Source organism: Antechinus flavipes, chromosome 4 (genome assembly GCF_016432865.1).
Source record: "Antechinus flavipes isolate AdamAnt ecotype Samford, QLD, Australia chromosome 4, AdamAnt_v2, whole genome shotgun sequence".
NCBI lineage: Eukaryota > Metazoa > Chordata > Mammalia > Dasyuromorphia > Dasyuridae > Antechinus > Antechinus flavipes.
In genome coordinates this window covers 372,540,189-372,560,543 of record NC_067401.1, presented here as the reverse complement: position 1 = coordinate 372,560,543, position 20,355 = coordinate 372,540,189, and the positions used below count along the sequence as shown (strand labels likewise).

General features: G+C 35.4%; 1 pseudogene; it reads left to right on the top strand.

The window, feature by feature from the left end:
* LOC127561575 (actin-related protein 2/3 complex subunit 1A-like) overlaps positions 1–19,054 on the top strand; it is a 28,657-nt pseudogene extending 9,603 nt beyond the window's left edge.
* Positions 19,055–20,355: the final 1,301 nt, after the last annotated feature.

The following is a 20,355-nucleotide window of genomic DNA, read 5'->3' as shown; positions in this document are numbered from 1 at the left end:
CCTCCATCCAGTCATCAGTCTCCATGTTTATCTCTACCCAAGGGAAGCAAGGAAATGCTCTAAAGCCACTTCCAGAAAGAGAAATATCCATCCAGTAGGAAAAATCACAAATCCTCAAAATTGTATGTTTAATTCATAAAGTAAATTACACGAGGTTAGTTGTACAAGTAGCTGCGATGTCCTTAAAAATTATTCTTTAACTGAGGAAAAGTTTTTTGACCTTTGGAGAAAATGCTTGCTTCTAGCTATGACTAAAAAGCGGTTTCCTTCTTTCTCTGTTGTGTTAAGAATCTTTTCTTCTTATAAAGAAGGCACCACAGTGATTTATAGCTGTCATGAAAGCCTGGAACCCTTTTGAGGTTAAGCTACTCAGCTATTCAACTTTCACTACAGAAACTTTGAAATTCAAAAAGAAAAAATAATGTAAGTTTTTGAAGGACATGTGTTGCTGTAGGTGATCCTGTTAATTAAAAGTGATTGCCTGCTAGGAAATCATACTTTAAAAAAGTTTCATGAATTTATTAGAACCCTGAAGGTATCTTTGTATGCACAGAGCTTTACATGCGATTTATGCAATTTTGTTTCAGATCTGTTTAAAGCCACCCTGACACTCCCAGAGCTGGGAACAGTACTGTGAGCATTTGTATGTATTTTGGCTAATTGAATTATGTGAAAATACATACTAATGAAGCGTTAGCAGAGGTGTTTGCTGAGTGGAGTGAAAGTCTCATTTTCTTCTAAATTAGGAGGCTTTTTTTTTCCCCAAGCAGATTAGTACTCTGGGAAGAACTCCTTCCTTATAGGAAAAATAGCAAATGATTTAATAGCATTTTGTATCTTGCATGCTAAAGAGCTCTGTGCATTCCTGATGTGTACATTATTGGAGAGGGAGTTGGTGTCACCTAAAAAAGTCTATTTAACTATTTTTTTAAACCCACTAGCCTCTGAAGAGCAATGGAGTGTAATTACCCAATAAAATGAGTGATCAAATTAATATTCACTTCTTGGAATCCTGGGCTTTACTCTTTATCTATTTGAAGGAAGGGTTTTGAGTTTTTCTCTTTCTTTCCATAGGTGTTATTATATAATAATTCTATTTTGCCTGCTTTGCATTTGGAAATAGACCACTAAAATATTTCTTCCTGAAATACCACTAACTGAGCTATCCCCCTACCCACGTCCCTGCCCCATTTATTGAGAAATAAATGACAGCAAAATTCTCATTGTTTTTTACTTAAACCCAGGGAACAGTCCAAATCTATTCAGGTGAAAGTATTTGTAATACTTGAGGGTTGTGGAATGAAATCTACCTTCACCCACACTCCCAACCCAATACATTATTCTGAAAGGAAGACAACTTTGCTTCTCCCTCCATAAGTCCTAGAAGGTTGGTGATCTGCATTTGTAAAGAATACAGCCCAGAATGATGACATATTTTTACAAAACTTTACCATCTATAGAAGCATTTTCTGGTTTATACTGTTTGGATCTCAATGTAGAGAGAAATAAATTTTCCTTCTTATATAGTCTTAGTCAAATGTATGCCATTGATTTGGGGCTTTTAAAAAATTAAAATCTTTCCATACTATTCTGTATTCCTCGTTCTTATTATTCTAAATTGTGTTCCCTTAAATGAATCAACAACTCATTTAAATCATTCACTTGCTACTGGACATTTAGATTGTTTTCAATTTTTTTTTTTTTGAAATTCAATGTAAAGCTGCTATAACAGTCTTTAAAGAGTTTGCACTATTTTTGTTTTTAAGCATATTCAGAGCACATTCCCAACAGTGGAATTACTAGGTCAAAGGGTATGTCTATATTTCTAACTTATTACTGTGTGGAGGCAAGATTGCTCTGCAAAAAGATTCTACAAGTTTGCAAATCCACCAGCAATGAGTGTTTATATGTACCTTTAAGTATTATGCCTCTTTTGCAATTTCTGTGATAGAAGAAAAACTATTTTTAAAAATCTGTTCCATTCCTGATGGAAATATTGTACATGAAGTACCTTTGTAGGAGGATCCTATTGTCTATTGCAAGGAAAAAACTTAGAAACTATGTCTAAATTTTGTTTAGCTTTTGGGGCAGCTAGGTGATCCAGTGGATGGAGCACCACCCCTAAAATCAGGACTTAACCCTAACTCTGTATGTGTGTGTGTGTGTGTGTGTGTGTGTGTGTGTGTGTGTGTGAGAGAGAGAGAGAGAGAGAGAGAGAGAGAGATGGACAAAGGACAGAGACAGAGAAAGAGACAGAGATAGAAACAGAGAGACAGAGACAGAGAGAAGGGGAAAGAGATTTTCCTATATTAAAATAAGTAGGGGCAATAAATCATAAAAAGAGAAATTTACCTTCCCTAGAGTTAGGTTCCCCCAGGATCAACCTGAGGTCCATATGATTCGAGCCCCTTGCTAGAGGTCTCCTATGCTCCTCTGTAATCCTGATAACATTGGATTTCATTGCTTTAAATTATTTTTTGCCAACTTGATATAAATTGATAGCTCAGAATTAGTTTAATGTGCACCTCTTTTAATATTTGTGAGGTTGAACATGTTTTTAAAGTGATAATTAACAATTTGAGTTTTCTTCTCATTTGAAAATTATCTCTGCATAGTCTTTGACCATAATCCAGAGTTCTTTCTACAATATTTCATGCTAGATTGCTAGATGAATAAATGACCAGAATTCATGAATAGAAAGATTGTTTTTGGATATTCAGATCATTCTTGATAGAGTATTTGAGATTCTTTAATTCCATCCTACTACAGATTTCTTAAGTGTAGGGACAGGTGGCTTGTAGCAGACAGAGGGCTAGACTTGGAACCAGAAACAACTGAATTCCAAACTCCCTTTAATCTTTTACTAGCTGTGTGACCAAAGCAAGTCATTTAGCCTCTGTCTCAGTTTTCTCATCTGTAAAATAAGAATAATAATATATCTATTCCCACAGTGTTGTTGTTAGGATCAGTGAGGTGATGTATATAAAACAGCTAGAGAGATATAGTGGGCAGCTATGTGAGGCAGTGAATATAACACTGAAGCTGAAGTCAGAAAGATCTGAATTCAAATCTAGCATCAGACCCTCACAAACTATATGAACCTAGGAAAATCACTTAATCTCTGTCTGTTTCAGTTTCTTCAACCATAAAATAAGGATTAAAATAGCCTACCTTTAAAGATTATTGTAAGGATCAAATGAACTAATATTTGTAAATCACTTTGCAAACCTGAAAGCATTACATAAATATGAGCTAATCATTGTGAATGCATTTTGTACTTTGCCTATGTATCTCCAACACCGAATCAGTGATTGGCCTATAGCGAACACTTAATAAGTCATTGTTAAATGAATAAAATAATAAGCAGTACCTCTTTGCCCAGTAAGAACCTTCCTCTCATTAGCAGCTATTTTCCCAAAGGGTATCCCCATGACTGTTCCTTTGCAAATGTTACACGTGTATGCATGCTATCAATAAGTCCTCATGACAAATGTGCTTATGGACTTCCCTACCTGTACTTGCTCCCATTTCAGCTCTCTATTCAGATATTACTTAACTACCCTGAACAAAGTGTCTCAGTGTCAATTTGGATGGTGAAACCATTTTGACACCATGGTTTATTCCTCACTCACTGAAAGGCATGCTGTTCTCCTCATTTGGGTGATCTACTTCTTGTCACATCAGTATATATAGTAAAATCATGGCTTAGGGGGGAAATCCTGTACTTGAAATAAAAAAAATATAGGTTGGAGACCCATCTCTACCTAGTGACTTCAAAAAAGTAACTCCATCAAAGCCTTGGTTTCCTCAATTACAAAAGGGAGATCATAGATCTAGCTCTAAAAGGAAGCTCAGAGACTATCTAATCCATTTACAAATGAGGAAACTGAGATATAATAAGATCAATTCACTTGCCTGAACTCATACCAACACAAAATATCAGTTAAGATTTGAACTTAGATCCCATGACCCCAGCATCTATGGTCTTTTTACTATATTACCCTATCTTCTTATTTCACAGTACTGCTTAGAACAAAGCACTTTAAAAAATACAAATATTTCAGTACTTCAAAAACATGACATTTCATTAGTGGGAGTACCTTCACTGACACATATTACAAATCTCTCTGTAACTTACTGGATGGTCTTGCAAAATTCCTTCCAATACTCTTTTCCCAATCTCATAATAGTAGACTGCTCTGTCAGTTGTCTTATATTTGAAACTTTTCCCACTTAAGGCTTGTAGTCAGAAGTTTCTAGGCTGAGTGCCCGAGTGCCTAGGCTCTAGGCAAATCACTAAATATTTCCTTTAGTTTCCTTAACTATAAAATGTAATAATAAAAGCACCTTCTTCCTAGAGTTGTTGTGAGGGTCAAATTAAATAACATTTGTAAAAGTTCACAACACTGTTTCTGGCACATGGCAGGCACTATATAAATGCATGTTTCCTTTCCTTCTCCTTGATAGGACTTTCCAGAGCTTAAATTTCACTGGCGTATCCTTGAGAATCTAGGCTCCCCTTCCCTTTGCCATGGTGAATAATTAGTTGTATTAATTATGTGATTACTGTAACTATCAATCAACAGTTAATTGTTGGCTATTAATATAATTTTATTTAATAATTATGCCATTATAATCTTTTTTCAATTTGTTTCCTAAGTAGCAGAATTTATTTGGCTATTTATACTAAATCAAAAACGTCAGACTAAAAGTCAAAGAGATCCAAGTTAGAATTCTGACTCTGGAACTGTGTTGCTTAGGGCAATTTCTCTGGGCCTCATTTTCCTCGACTGTAAAATAAAGGTGTTTGACTGGATTATCATTAGGATCCTTTGTTCCAGTGTATGTCTGGCACATCTTCTACCACTTATAGTCTTAAGAGAGTTGCCAGTGTCACTGAGAAGTTAAGTGACTTGCTTAGAGTCATAAGTGGTACTTGAGTCCAGCCCTTTCTAACTTTGAGTCTGACTGTTCCATAAATAAGTAAAATTATTGGTTGTCTGTAGGGGCTCCCCTAGGATCAACTGGTGCTCCAGGCTTCCTTCACTATCACTAGACTAAGACAACAGGCTAAGTTGACAGCCTTATCTCTTGTAAGTCCTCATATATATGTCTTTTAATAGAAGAATGAGGTGCTATTAATTGCTTGAAACTTTTATTATAATTTTACTTTGAAGTAACAATTTCCATCCTATCTCTATTTTCCTTAGTAAGGAACACATACACACACACACACACACACACACACACACACACACACACACACATACACACACATACTGCACCAACTGACATGGTTTAGTCCTTCCAGTTAATCTTAAATTTTAGTCCAATGAAATGCACTTCCAAATGTTAAATTATATTACAAAGAAGTAGTTATCAAAACAAGTTGTTATTGGTTGAAAAATAGAGAAATAGAGCAATGGAACAGACTAGACAAGGGAGAATCACACACAGTAGAATTTAATAACCCAGTGTTTGATGAAAAGTGGAAAACATAAATTACCTGAAAAAAAAAACCTCTTTATTTGATTTTAACTACAAAATAGCCTAACAGAAATTGGGCTCAGACCAACACTTTAATCTCTATTTCACAATGGATTCTAAATGAATATATAACCTTAATGATAAAGATCATATTTTTTAAAAAATTAGAAGAGAAGCAGATCATTTACGTCTCACAGCTATAAGTAGAAAGTGTATTCTTAACTAAATAAGAGATAGAGGAAATTATAAAAGATAAAATAAATAACTTTACATGAAAGTGAAAAGTTTCTGCAGAGACAAAAATTAATATAAGATATTATATTATAAGAAAGGAAGCTGATTGAATTAGAGGGAATCTTCATTATCAAATTTATTTAATAAGAGTTTAGTATCCAAGTATCCATAAACTCTAGTATCCATAAACTCTATACATACATACATATAGAATAACCAATAATATATGCATATATATGTTTATATAATACACAACTATAACATGACTAATAGTCATTCCCAAAAATAGATGGTCAAAGAATATGAACAGTTTTCAAAAGAATTGCAAAGTATTCATAAGTACATTAAAGAATGATCTAAATCACTAATAAGTGTTTAAAAAAAAAAACTTGAGATTTTACTTCACACCCTGAAAATTGGCAAATATGATAAAAATGGCAATACTCAATCTTAGAAATATTATGGAATGATAGGAACACTATTAAATTATTATACAAAACCATTTTGGAAAGCAGTTTGAAATTATAAAAATAGAGTGACTGAAATGTCCATACAGGAGATTCTATTGCTAGACTTGTATCCCGAAGGAAAACCCGAATAAGAATAAAGTCTTCTTAATACACCAAAATAATTATAGCTGCACTTTTTGTGATGGTAAAGAATTGGAAACAAAGAAGATTTACATCAATTGGGGAATGGATAAATAAATTGTATTAAATAAATATGATAATATGTTACTGTGTTATAAGAAATCACATAGGTAAATCAATGCAGAGAAGTATGGCAAGATCTACATAAACAGATACAGTGCAGCAAACAGAAGTAAGAATGCAATATACACAACTATAACAATGTAAATGGAAAGAGCAACTATACATCAAAAAATCAAAAGTGAATGTAACAAATTTGTTATAAAGTTCAAGCAGCATTTAAATGAAGAGATATAAAATAATAGTTGAGAGGTCTACAGGCATTACATATTATACAGTTATGCTAATATTTTACCTCTTTTAAAAATACTGTTTATTATATGGGATGGATGGAGAGAGGGGTAGAATATAAAAGACATCAATAAAAATTTATTTTTCAAAATGAGTCCCCTAAGATCTTTCCTTTAAACTTCATGCTCATGGAGTTGAAGAATGTTCTAAAATAATGAAAGCCTTAGCTAAGACCAGATTCCTCATTCATTGCCAAAGAATCATCATGTAAGAGCTGAAAGAGCTCTGAAAGATCTAATTCAAAAATTGCATAGTACAGATAAAACAGAGACCCAAAAAAAGGAATAAGTAACATCTTTAGGTCATGAAGCTTATAAGTTTATATACAACTTTCACCATCCCACGCAAAGTCATATGTTTAGTAATGATGATATTCATAAAGCATTTTACATACATCATATCATTTAAGCTTCATAAAAACCCTGAAAGGTACATACAAAAACTATTAGCATCCTTATTTTTAAATGATAAAACTGAGACACATAGAGTACTTAAGTAGTTTTTTATGGTCATAAAGCAAGTAAATATCAGACACAGGATTGGAATCCATATCTTTCTGACTTGGATACATTTTGCCAAAAGAAGAAGAAAAAGGATACTTGACCACATATGTGTAATTATTTTATTTTATTGAAATAAGTCCAATTTTCTCTTTTGAGCAGAATACATTTGTATTTCCATTTGTAACCAGGAAAAGAGTTTTATAATTTCTCTACTTTTCATCTACGTCTGGACCCATTATTGTCTATTTGAACTGTCAATGTCACATACACACAAACACATATACATATATGTATGTATATATATACATATAGTGTATGTGCATATATAATGCATGTGCATATATGTATGTGTGTATATACATATATGTGTATGTATATATACTATATATAGTACAGGCTCTATAAGGAGTCCATCCAGATACACATTGAAATCTAGTCAATCAGCATTCCTCATCCATTTGATTTTTCCTATGTGAATAGATAAGTCTGTTAAGGACCATGCCTAGGTGAAGGGGCAGGTCAATTCTCCATGATCCTCCACAGCTGTGAATCATAACATCTGAAGGAGTTGCAAAGCAGCCACTCCTATAATTACAGATTCCTTTCATTGAGCTCTGCACTGTTCAGGGACTTTAAGTAATCAGGACCGTATCATCTACAGACAGGAGCATTTAAAGACTTCATCATCCATGGGGTATTCCTCTTCTACTTGGATCTCCTCCATCACAGTAGCAAGTATACACCTTGCTTTATACTTCATCAGATGTTTATTACTAGAATATCATAGAACAGAATTATTTTCTATTATTACATCTTCCAATAAATATTAAACAATCATGACATAAGGATGGATATTATGTGTGAGAGATGACTTCTTGTATAAGAAATGCTAAATCAGCTTTTGTTCTGCCCCACAAAAATTATAATCAACAAAAAATAGGTACACTTTTCAGTTGATTGGGAAATGGTAAAGATGCTTTGAACAATATTTTAAAGAAATATTCTTGAATTTTTTTTGTATTTTGTTCTCTATTATTGGTTATTCTTAATCATATAGTGTTACCCTTATAGAGTTTTTAATGAAGGAATAAACAAATTCTATTAGATTGTAAGTCCTTTGAGAGCAGAAACTTTCTATCTCTTTCTGTATCCTCAGTGCTTGAACATTGCAATTCTGGGTAATGGTAGGCACTTACTAAATGTTTATTGATTGATTCTTTTGTGGAGTTTGTCTTTCATTTCATCTTCAGCAACTGGTACTTATGCTGCAATCATTTTCATAGTTAATGTTTTGCAAATACTTATCATTATCACTACAATTTGTGATGACCATAGATTCCATTAACTTTGTTGTTGCCTTTCAAAAAATGCTAAAGCCAAACCTATCCACTCCATTCTTTGCATCATCCTTCCATTGTGCTGCAACTTCCATCTTTCTTCATATTTTATTAACAGGATGTCAAGATTGCTGCAAGTCAGCTAAACCACTCATTGTGGTCCACTCATTGTTATCTAATGAATATCTCAAATTTAGAATACCAGAGTTAAGTTTGTGTTTATACAAACTGAACATCCTCATCCCCTTTGTGTCATCCTGCCACTGCCACTACAAAAGCAAAATGGGGCCATTACAAACCAAGTGACATTTTACCCTTTTTCTCCTCATTTCATGGGCTGCCTTAATCAAAGAATCAATCCATCAGTAGCCTGCCTACTAGCAATGAACCTCTCAATACTTAGCAAGGCTGGCCTTAAGAAAGTAGATGTAGTCTTTTGTTTCGAATTAGATTTTACAACAAGTAGGTGGGTCCTATTTCTCTCTTCCCCCAATCTCAACTGCATGTTGACCCTTCCAAAATGATAGGGAATCCGTCATAATATTTTAAGAGATTAGTCTTTTGGTATGTCCATAGCCGCTATAGCTATTTTATGAAGTAGTTTGAAAAAAAAAGTTCCCCTTCAGGAACTCTGTTCAACACAGTGACTAATCACAATTCCAGAAGACTCAAGATGAAAGATTCTACCCACCTTCTGATAGAGAGGTGACAATCTAGGAGTATAGGTCAAGGCTTATGTCTCTGTTTTAGTTTTAGACATGGCCAGTGCAAAATTTGTTTTGTTGTACCATACATTTTTGTATAAGGATTTGTTTTTCTTGCTCCCTTACTCAGAGAAGAGAAAAGTAGGAGGGAGAAAATTCAGACATGAAAATAAAATAAAATTGAATTTAAATGAGACAGAGCCAGAGGCTTAGAGACAGACAGACAGAAAGATAGAAAACATCCATTTATGCATTTCTTTAAGGATATAGACTATGTATCCAAGAAACAAGAAAGATATGCCAACAGATATATCAGTATACCTCAGAAATGACAAAAGAGCAAGAGGAAGATCTTTATCATAGGTAATGAGTTTTTTTTTTTAATGTAAGAATTATGGCAAGATATGGATGAGAGTCTCAGAGAATGAAAAGAGACAGAGTGATTGTCATTATCCTTAAATCACAGGTCCACTGTATATTGATTTTGTATGTCTAATTTTGTGGAACTTCAGGATATGGCACAAATCCACTTCTATAGATGAGCAATAGCTTTTTTTGAAGAAATTATTTTGCATTTATTAATGATTTCTAAAAAGTTCTGAAATGAGTTCAATTTTTTTTATAAATGCATTCTTAGATTAATGTATTACTATAGCTCTCACTGAAGAGGTTTTGTTTAGCTGTAAACAGAACAAAGCCATCTTCAAATGACAGCACTTGGAGAAATTAGAGTTCAACAGGAAAACTATGTTTTTTGTGAACCATGCAGGGAATTTTGCACTAACAAAACCTTACAAGACACATATTAGATATTATAATATGCAATTCCATCTACAGCCTATTGAGTTTATTCATCAAATTTTACATAGGTGCTGCAGATGGAGAGAGTCCAGAATGGAGGAAGAAAAGAAGAGAAGATTGGATGACATTTAGAAAACTGCCCAATTCTTTCAAGTTATCCCAAACTTCTCATTATTGCAAAAGCCCTATCTAATGTCTATAGCAATATTTATATTCTCTTCCCAATGTCATGAACACAATGATCTCAGGAGGATAATAATTATAAGTAACCCAAAAGGCAATGAAAAGATTCATTCTACATATAGATAGACTAATTGAAATTGAGGTCCTTGAGATAAACGAAATGAAGCTCTCCCTTGAATCAACCTTGTAATTCTTTATATAGGATCAAAAGGGCTTAGATTTGGAACAATAAGGCATCTTAGAGGTCTTCAAATCCAACAATAAAAGTGCCATTAGTAGTCTAATTATGTCTAGAACCATAACTAGCTTAGAGCCACCAGGACTTTTCCCCATGGTGGGACACTTAGAGGGAAAAATTATTTTGAACAGATGTACTCTTTTATTAGTGTAGGGAGAAGTGAGAAGTCAGATGCTGGCTGAGGAACAAGGAAAAGAAAGTTTGGATTATGAGTGTCTGTTGAGACAATAGATTGCAACCTGCTCACTCTCTCTCTCATTCTACTCCAAGAAGTTCCAAATTATACTACCTCATTATCTTCCTAAGACTTCCCTTTCCCTCATGCCTTTCCTAATGGATTGGGTTACTCACATACTCTTCCTCTGTAAAAAAGGGAAATACCAAGTCTATTCAGAGATCATGCAGTTAAATATAAATGATCTGGGTCCATTTTTTTTTTCTACTTTAACAGGGAGATTTTAGGGTTTCTTGTCATGCAGGACAGAGGACAAATTGGTAATACCCTCTTTAATAGCAATGATGTATAGTTAGTAACTGACATAAAGGACATTATTTAAGACATAAGCAGAAAAGGAGGAGTCATGTAGCAAAAATAAGAAACAGGAATGAGCAGGCCAAGTGATACATCAATACACCCCAGAAATAGCAAAAGACCAAAGGGAAAACCTTTATCACAGTAAGTGAGACCTTTATGGAAGATTTATGGCAAGGCATGGACAAGAGTCACAGAGAATGAGAGGGGCTGGAGGGTTGTGATCTGCCTAAAATGACAGATGTATTAAAATGTCAAATGCATTTTTAGTTGTGTTTTTTAGACTTTGTCCTATATCCTGAGGCTCCACATCAGAAGATGCTGTTTTAACCAGCAGACAAATAAATGGGAAAAGTATTGTTTTCCTTCCTTCCTCCTTCAGTATCCTTGTTCTCTTTCTCCCTACCAACGGCTTAAATTCCATGGAGACAACATTATAGTAACTTTTCAACCTACCTAATGAGAATGTATTTTGAACTGACAAAAAGTAGAAGAACTAAAATGGGCATTGTTTTCATTCACTATATCAAGTCCAGTTCACCAAAATTTAAGGGAACTTTCCTTGTTCCCTTATACAGGGAATGAAGGAACAAAATTCAGGGGCATCAAGGATAAACAACAAGGCTAGTGTGCCCAAGGATGGGGAGCAGTGGGACATAAGAGAAATTAATCATAAAGGTATAGGACATAAAGCTGGAAGAAACTAATAAGTTACTCCTTAATTTTACAGATGAGGGAACTGAGGCCCAAAGAAGGGAAGTGTTTTGTCCAAGGTGATTCCCTTCATGTTTTAAGTTCATCTCATCTAAGAGGCTTCCTTGATGAACCCCACCCCCTCTCTATTGCCGCCTTCATTCTCTACTCCTATTTTGTTTTCTTTGTGTGTGCTTTTTTTAACTAGACTGGTAATTTCATTTCATTGGTATTAGGAAGTCTCAGTAAAGAAATTTCTTTAAACAATGAAAGTCTACAAATGTCTAAGTAATTTAGAGTATTAAAGAGTTTCCCAGAACATCCATTCAGGGCTGTATATCTAGAATGTGTCCTGACGGTGATAAGAGTTTCAAGCACTATATCTGACTACCTCTCAAATACTCAATTAGAATAAATGCAATATTTGTATTTATTAAGTTTGAGATCTATCATTTGGCCTTTATTGATATTTTGATCTGTGATATTCTTACATATGTAGGTCCCATCCTATCACTCTTGACTACAAGACCCAACATTTATGAAGCACTTGAATGTTTACAAAGGAAACATTTGGTCCTCACAATAACTCTATGAAATGGGTTCTCTGTTACAAATGAAGAAACTGAGAATTAGAAAAGTACTGATTTTCCTTGATTCATAGAACTAGCAAATGATTGTGGTGAAATTCAAACCCAGTTCTCCTGACTCATAAGGTCAGTGCTGTAAGCATTATACAACTCCTGCCCCTACAGCTAACTAACCTCTCCCACTTCCAGATAGGAGAAACAGATGGTTGCTGCTGACTAAACCCTGACCCTGGAAAGTTGCCTGGCTATTTCTACTTATGACTATGAGAATATAGTAAGTTTCTGAGTTTTTCAAAAGTATGGTGCTCCATTTGTATTATTCTCATTAATGGTACTATGACTATTGGTGGAACTTCAAAGTTCGTGATAAATTCACTTTGATCCAAGTTGCATATTCTACCCATAAGAACAGAAGAAAGAAAGGCAGATAGGATGGAAGGAAGGGTAGGAAGGAAGGAAGGGAGAGAAAAATCAAAGGAGGGAAAAAAGAAAGGAAGAAGGGGAGGAGAGAAGGGGAGGGAAGAAAAGAGGGAAGGAAGGAGGCAGGGAGGGAGGAAAAGAGGGAGGCAAGATTAGAAAGGGATGAAAAAAGGGAAGAAAGAAAGAGAGAGGGAAAGAATGGAGGGAGGAAAAACATTTATTAATACTTTTTAATGAAATTAAAATTATATGCCAAGCAGTGCTCTAAGCACAGTAGATACAAAAGAAAGAAAGCATGACAGTCCCTATCCTTCAGAAACTTGCATTCTAATGGGAAAAGACAATCTATAAAGTGGAAGTGGAGAGAGAACAAGAGAATGTTTTGTCCTATGGTGTCCTAGTTCTAGGTAAGATAAGGCAAAAATTCCCCTTTCAGAGGCCAAGACCCAAGGGGCAAAGTCCAAATTCCAAATGTGGCAGCGGTATATGTGGCAAGATTTGGGGAGTTAGTGAAGTGATGATTATAAGATGAATGCAATAATTTATCATCATTGGCAAGCTGGCTAAGTCTACCACTAATGGATTACCCACTTGTACCAATAGGTTCTGTGGCCTTCCCCTGGAGAACTGAGCATATGAGCAGGATTTTCTCAGTCGGGTAAAACAGCAGCAGAACAAAAAGAAAATTTCAAGATAGACAATCAATAAAAGAGGTAATTTGCCTCTGGGATGCCTTTTTATTCAAAGCTAAGAGAAAAAAGAAAGATCCACCTCTATTGGGACTTTTCAGTACATTTGGGGAATTTATTTGGGGATAGTTATACATTGGACTATGAGAAATTATCTGAAGGACATAAATCACATATAGACTATGGTAACCAGCATAAGAAATGTTTAAAATTCTCTGTCCCTCACTGTTTTTCAGGTCTCGTACCCCACTCAGCTAGCAGGAGCTTTGTCTGGGAATGAAGGGGGAAGGGGAAGAGGCAACCTGGTAGCTTTGTAACCAAAAGCTAGGGTCCTTGTTGAAATGCAGACAATGTATCCCTGCTTCCATTATGTTGCTTCAGCCCCAAGCTCTAAAGAGTATTGATAAGGGGCATAAAATAAGCAAGAAAATCAAGGCTTTCTGAGTAATGGGCCTTGGAATCTCAGTTATTGTTAAATTTACAAATAACTTGAATAAACCTTTTAGTTAAAGAGGGAAAGAAGAAACAAGTTTTCAGCTCACCACTGGCATTGATCACACAATCATTCCTCGCACAGAAGACAGCCTTTTGGAACAAGGACAGCCATCTTCTTACAATACGGATGGATAAATCATTTTCCAAGTGAAAAGATCTGTCTCTCAGCAGCATGTCCAGCGGCTCTCCACTTGACCTGAATCAAAGACACAAACAGTGTGAGATCTAGCTATTCAAGGACCTAGACCATTCCCTTGATTTGTGTCCCATCAGAGCTGATATCAAGTTAGGCTTACATTTACAATTCATTTCAATGCTGGCTATATATGTTGTTATATTGATGGGGCAATCCTTTAGGGAAAGAGACATACTCTCTTTCCTTGGATATTGTAAATACTTTCCTGGTTTCAACTATCATGTTTTTCTTCAGCCCCATCTGGCCTTTGGAGCTTCAGATCCAATTGCCTAGTAAATTATTCTGGAGGCAATGTGATACACTAGGGAAAAAAACCAAGGGATTTGAAATATGTGGTTATTCAATCATTTTTCACTCACATCTGATTTGGGTACTGATTTGGACAAAGATACTATAATGATTTGCCATTTCCTTTTCTAGGTCATTTTACAGATGAAAAAAACTAAGGCAAATAGGCTTCAGTGACTTATCCAGGATCACACAGCTAGTATTTGAAGTGGGATTTAAATTCAGGTTTTCCTGACTCCAGGCTTGGTGCTCTCTCCACTACACCAACCAGCTGTCCCTGGAGTGCATGGACCTGTATTCAAATAACCTATCTACCTCATACTATCTGTGTGATCTTGGCCAAAGCATTCAACCTCTCATAACCTCAATTTCCTTATTTGCAAAATGAGGGGAACTGGACTAATTAGTTTCTAAAGTCCCTGACATCTCTAAATCTATTATCTTGTGAGTGCTACCTACCAATACCTAAAACTCTAGATATGCCAAACTGTACTCATTATTTACCTCTTAAAACTTTTAACTGATTTCTTGATTGCTATTAATGACAATTGTAGTGTTCTTGACACTCAGACTCAATTTCCTGGTGTTATCTTTGACTTCAATCAATTCATTGTACATGTACACACATACAAGGTCACACACATATCCCATTGGATATCCAGTCCAGATACTCTCACCTGTTTTATATATCCTATCTTTAACTTTTCCAATCCCCTCTTCTACCCCACCCCCCAGCTCAATCTTTCATTATCTCTCTTCTATACTGTAGTGACTTCCTAAATGGATTCCCCATCTACAATCTCTTTCTACTACATGATTATATTCATTTTCCTAATGGATAGCTCTCTGATCATGTTACTCCTGTTGCAAAAATGTCAATAACTTCCCACTCTCTGTTGAATTTACATCCTTAACTTGACATTTAAATTTCACTTGCACAATTTGATTTCATTTTTATTGCCTGGAATGGCAGAATGAAGACTATGATATTAAAGCCATGAAAATTCCCCATGATTTCCTGACCACATGTTTTTTGCTTACACAGTTCTGCATTCCTTGAATACCACCTTCATCTCAACTCATTGAATCTGATCCATTGTTAAAACTAAAATGTTACCTCTGCAATGAAGCCTTCCCTGATTTTCCTATTCAGATATAATCTCAGTGCCTGGAACTTCCCAGAAACTTAGCACTTTCAGTTCTGTACTTGAGTTAATTATACAACTTTCTCATCTCCCCTATTAGATGGGAAACTCCTTCAAGATAATTAGATCATTTTTTTTCTCTTTGGATCAAAGTTAGCAATTTCTTGAATTGTTGTGAGAAAGAATAATAATCAATGTAATGATCATTTACTAAGCATTTACTTATCATAGACTCTGTGCTAGTTATATGTTGCCCATGTAGGTTAGGTTACATGTGTCCGTGTGGCTTTGTCAAACTTCTGCTCACAGGGAAATACAAATAGATATCTCTGGAACTTTAACCACCCTTTTCAAAGAGAGACTTTGATTTCTTCCAGGAGAAGAGCAAAAGATGGGGGGGGGGCACTCATTCAGAGAGGGCATATGTTTATCAGCCCTCCTAAATATAGAGGATATAATGTTTAGGTTTAGGTCACTTTTCCTGATCATTGTGTCTAAATTGAGAAGGAGCATCCCAAGCTATATCCAAAAACTTGACTCTCTTCTTATTAAATACCAGTGGTACAAAAGCCAACCCACAGAGTAAATAATCAATTTACTGAAGAAAATAATAAAAAAGAAATCAAAGAAGTTGTACACATTAGAATATAGCAAACAATATACAGAAGAAATGAATTCTCTAACTGGCAGAGAGATCATTATGCTCTACCAAGGGTTTCCTGTAACATATAAGAGGAAGTTCCCCAAAATCTCTCATGAGACAAGTCAGAAATACACATGCTCTAGACTTCTTCATAATATTTTTCTCCATCGAGGGACCCAAAAAGAGCCTGGAATTGGATGTATCCACTCTGGACATTGAAAGCCAGAAGAAAAACTCTCCTTTCTCAAAATCTCCCTAATTCTGCCCCTCGCACAGACTGGGAACATGAGGCATCATTCTCTCCAAGAGTAAGAATAAACTTGTCAGTGTAAATCTTTTGTCTTGACCCCCAGGTTACCAGTAGAGTAATACAAAATAGTTTAAGAGAAAAGACACTAGCTGCTGGGAAGGGCTTCATTTAGAAGCTGTAACTTAAGATGAAGTTTGAAGTTAGGTACCCCATAAGGCAGAGTGGAAGAGGAAGTGCATTCTAGGCATGGAGCACTTTAAATGCTAAGGCACAAAGATGGGAGATGGAGTGTTGTGCATAAGGAACAAGAGGAAGGCAAGTTTGGCTAGATTGTAGTGTGTAGAAAGAGGAGTAATAGGTTCATAGATTGGGAGCTGTGAAAGGGACCTTAGAGGTCATTGAAATCAATCCTGTCATAATACAAGTGCAGAAATGGAGGCTCTTTGGGTTCAAGTGATTTGCTCAAGATCACACAAATGACCTAATAAGTAGTAGAGCTAAAATTTGAACCCCCAAACATCAGACTCTACCCAGTCCCCACTCATGGCTTTTAGTCTTGCCAATCATGCTATCTCTCTTCTTGGAATTTCTCTGAGCATTTGGACTCTTCAAACTGAAACATTCAATCACCATTGTGACCTTCTCAAATAGGAATATCCCTCTAAGGCTGGCTTCTTTCTCCAATTAGTGAGTTTCTTCTGTAGCCTTCATTTGAGGGGTAGAGGGAGCTAACTTTTTCATTCCCCTCCCCTTCATTCCCCTCATAGCTTCTAGACTTCAAAATTATGACCCCTTTCATGTATCTTTATTCCCTCCATTTTCCTCTCCACCCCCAGCTTTTTTCACTCCTTTTTAAGTATTATCACTCTTCATTAGACTGCAAGCTCATTGAGGGCAAGCATTCTTTCTTTTTGCTTATATCTGTATCTACCATGCCTGGCAATAACAAGCACATTAGTGTTTGTTTCCTTCTTTCTTTTCTCTACTGTTATTGTTATTCAGTCATTTCAGTTGAATCCAACTCTTTATGATTCTATTTGGGGTCTTCTTGGCAAAGACACTGAAATGGTTTACTATTTCCTTCTGCATCTCATTTTACAGATGAGGAAACTTAGGAAAACAGAGTAAAGTGACTTGCCCACAGTCACACAACTAATAAGTGCCTGGGAACCAGATTTGAACTTCTGACTCCAGGACCAACAATTTATCTACTGTGCCACATAAATGTTCTTCCCTCTAAATCCAGGACTTTTCCCCTTATACCATACTTTTTCAATATAGCAAAGCTTGAAAGGTAGATTAGAACCAGGCTCTGATAGGCTTTAGAAGTCTTAAAAATTTATATTTGTATCTATATACAATAGAAAGTGACTGGAATTTATTGATTAGGAGAATGATACGGTTAAGCCTACATTTAAGGAAAATCACTTTAGCAGCTGTCTGGCACATGGCAAGTATTATTGACTAACTGGAGTTCTAATTGGATTGAGAACTAAGAGATTAAAAAATACATTCTAATTATTCACATTAATTGATCAAAGTTCAGGAATCCTCCACTCCAGGTTCTATCTGCAACTTCTCCATTCCAGCTTTTTCCTTTTTGAAAACACCAAGTATCAGTTTTTATTAGAGTCAATCACCTGCCATATTTGGATCAGACACCATACTAAGATTGCCTTTAGCCCTAATAATCCTGAAGTCCACATTTATAAGAAGCATGGGAACCAATGGGTGAAAACAAATGGGACTGAAGGAGCACAATGGACACATCACAGGTAATGACTAGATTTCCAAGAGTGATCAAATTGTAACTTGTGATGCAAACCATAATACCCATGTCTGGAGCCAGAAAGATGACATTTGGAAACCAACCTTGGTGACTCTGAGGATTGATTGTGCAACCAATCTGAAAATGACTGGTGGATAAGCCAACACATAAAGAAAGCCAATTCATTCTACTGTCCTTAGTTTGGACTGGCACTCCAACAATGTTTGGCTAGCTTCTGGATCTTATGACTTCAAATACAGAGTTTTTTCTGCCTACATTAAAAAAAATTGATGGAAAGACAGCCAATTTTTCATGGAGTACTTCATTTGGTCAACTGATGTCAGAGTCTGGTGCTACCGGAAGAGGTGGGTAGGTCCAAGGGATTAATTTCTCTGCCAGTAAGAACCACCTCACTTGGGTCAGCCATAATAGTACTGTATCAATTGTCTGTAGAAACATGATAGTTTCACAGATAAAAACAGTTCCTTTCACTCCTAAATGTGTTGTCCATCTCTGAAAATGATGTGGTGGCTGCTGGCCATGACTGCTGCCCAGTGGAATTTAAGTATGATGATTGTGGCTCCTTGACCTTCATCTCCAAATTAGACATTCCAAAACAGAGTATCGAGCACAACATCTCTGCCAGGAAATGCTTCCGCAATATGGACAAGAGAGCCACGATTGAGTATCTCAACACTACATAGAGCATACTATACCAAAACAGCATCACCCAAGTGTCTATTCATGCTGTAGACAATCAAGACTGCCACAAATTTTGCATGACTGGCACTGATGGAGCAATGATAATTTGGGATTTCAAGACTTTAGAATCTTTGATTCAAGAACTACGAATCATGTGAAGCTGTCCTCCCATTCTCTAGTGTTTATGAAAGACATTTGACAGAATACAGCTCCAGCATTTGTATAAAGACAGGAAACCCTACTACAAATCAAAACTAAGAAAATACCCCTTGCAGATGTTTTGGTTTTGTTTAAAAAAAACATAATTGGTGAATGTATTCATTTTTTTTAAATCAGCAGTGATGTTTTTCTGATTGTCTATTTCATCCCATTCTTTATTTTAGGGTCTTTTTCAGAAGGTGTTCAATGAATTCTTTCAATGCCTATTTTACCTTCTGGTTCTATTACTTCTGGGCAATTCTCTTTGATGATTTCCTGTAAAATAGTATCTAGGCTCTTTCATCATAATTTTCGGGTAATCCAGTGATCCTCAGGTTATCTCTCCTAGATCTATTTTCCAGGTCGGTTATTTCATCCCATTCTTGATGTAGACTGCTCTTTAAGTTGTTTATCATGGGACGTTGTCATACTAAATTAAAAGAGATTTTTATGTAAATTCCTTATAGAAAAGAATTTTAAATGCAGAAAAAACATTTCAAATATGTTTTGTATGACTTCATATGTATGATCAATATCAAATTGCTTTTCTTCTCAAGGAGGAGAGAGGATCAGGAGGGAAAAAAAGAATTTGGAACTCAAAAAATTGTTTAGAAATTTTACATGTGATTGGGAAATAGTTAATGAAATAAATAAAAACAATTTAAAAGAAAGAAATATGTCCCATATCATATAATATAATAGTAGCAGAACTTGAAAAAAAAGAAGCTAAAGTGAACCTAGAGATCACATCTTTTGAGTACTCATTGCACTTTGGGTAATAGTGGAATGATTACAAGGATATTAACCTGTTGTCATGCCATTGGATCACAATTTAGAGTGACTAGATTTTTGTAGCAAAAATATCCACTATAGAATATTTGCTTAAGGAACTGTGCTAGTTTTGAGTAGAAGGAATTGGTTAGAATTGAGTAAAAGAAAAACTGGTTGGTTTGAGTAGAAGATGAAAAGAAATAGTGGAGGTAGAGTCCTGAAAGAGTTAAAAGCAAGGAAGTCAGATCACAGTATAAGAAGGTGAGACATCCTGACATGATTCTTATTGACATGTACTTACTTGTTAAAACCAGGAACTAGGGTAATATCAGGACACATACAATCACTTTCTACTTGACATTGAAATGTGGCACATTTAGAGACACTGCTAGGCCATTAGGGGAAAGTTATACAAGAAGTTCAAATACAGAAAAAACGAATAAAATTGCAGGCCACTCTACCATTAGGTTCATTCAAAGTAAACAGCACA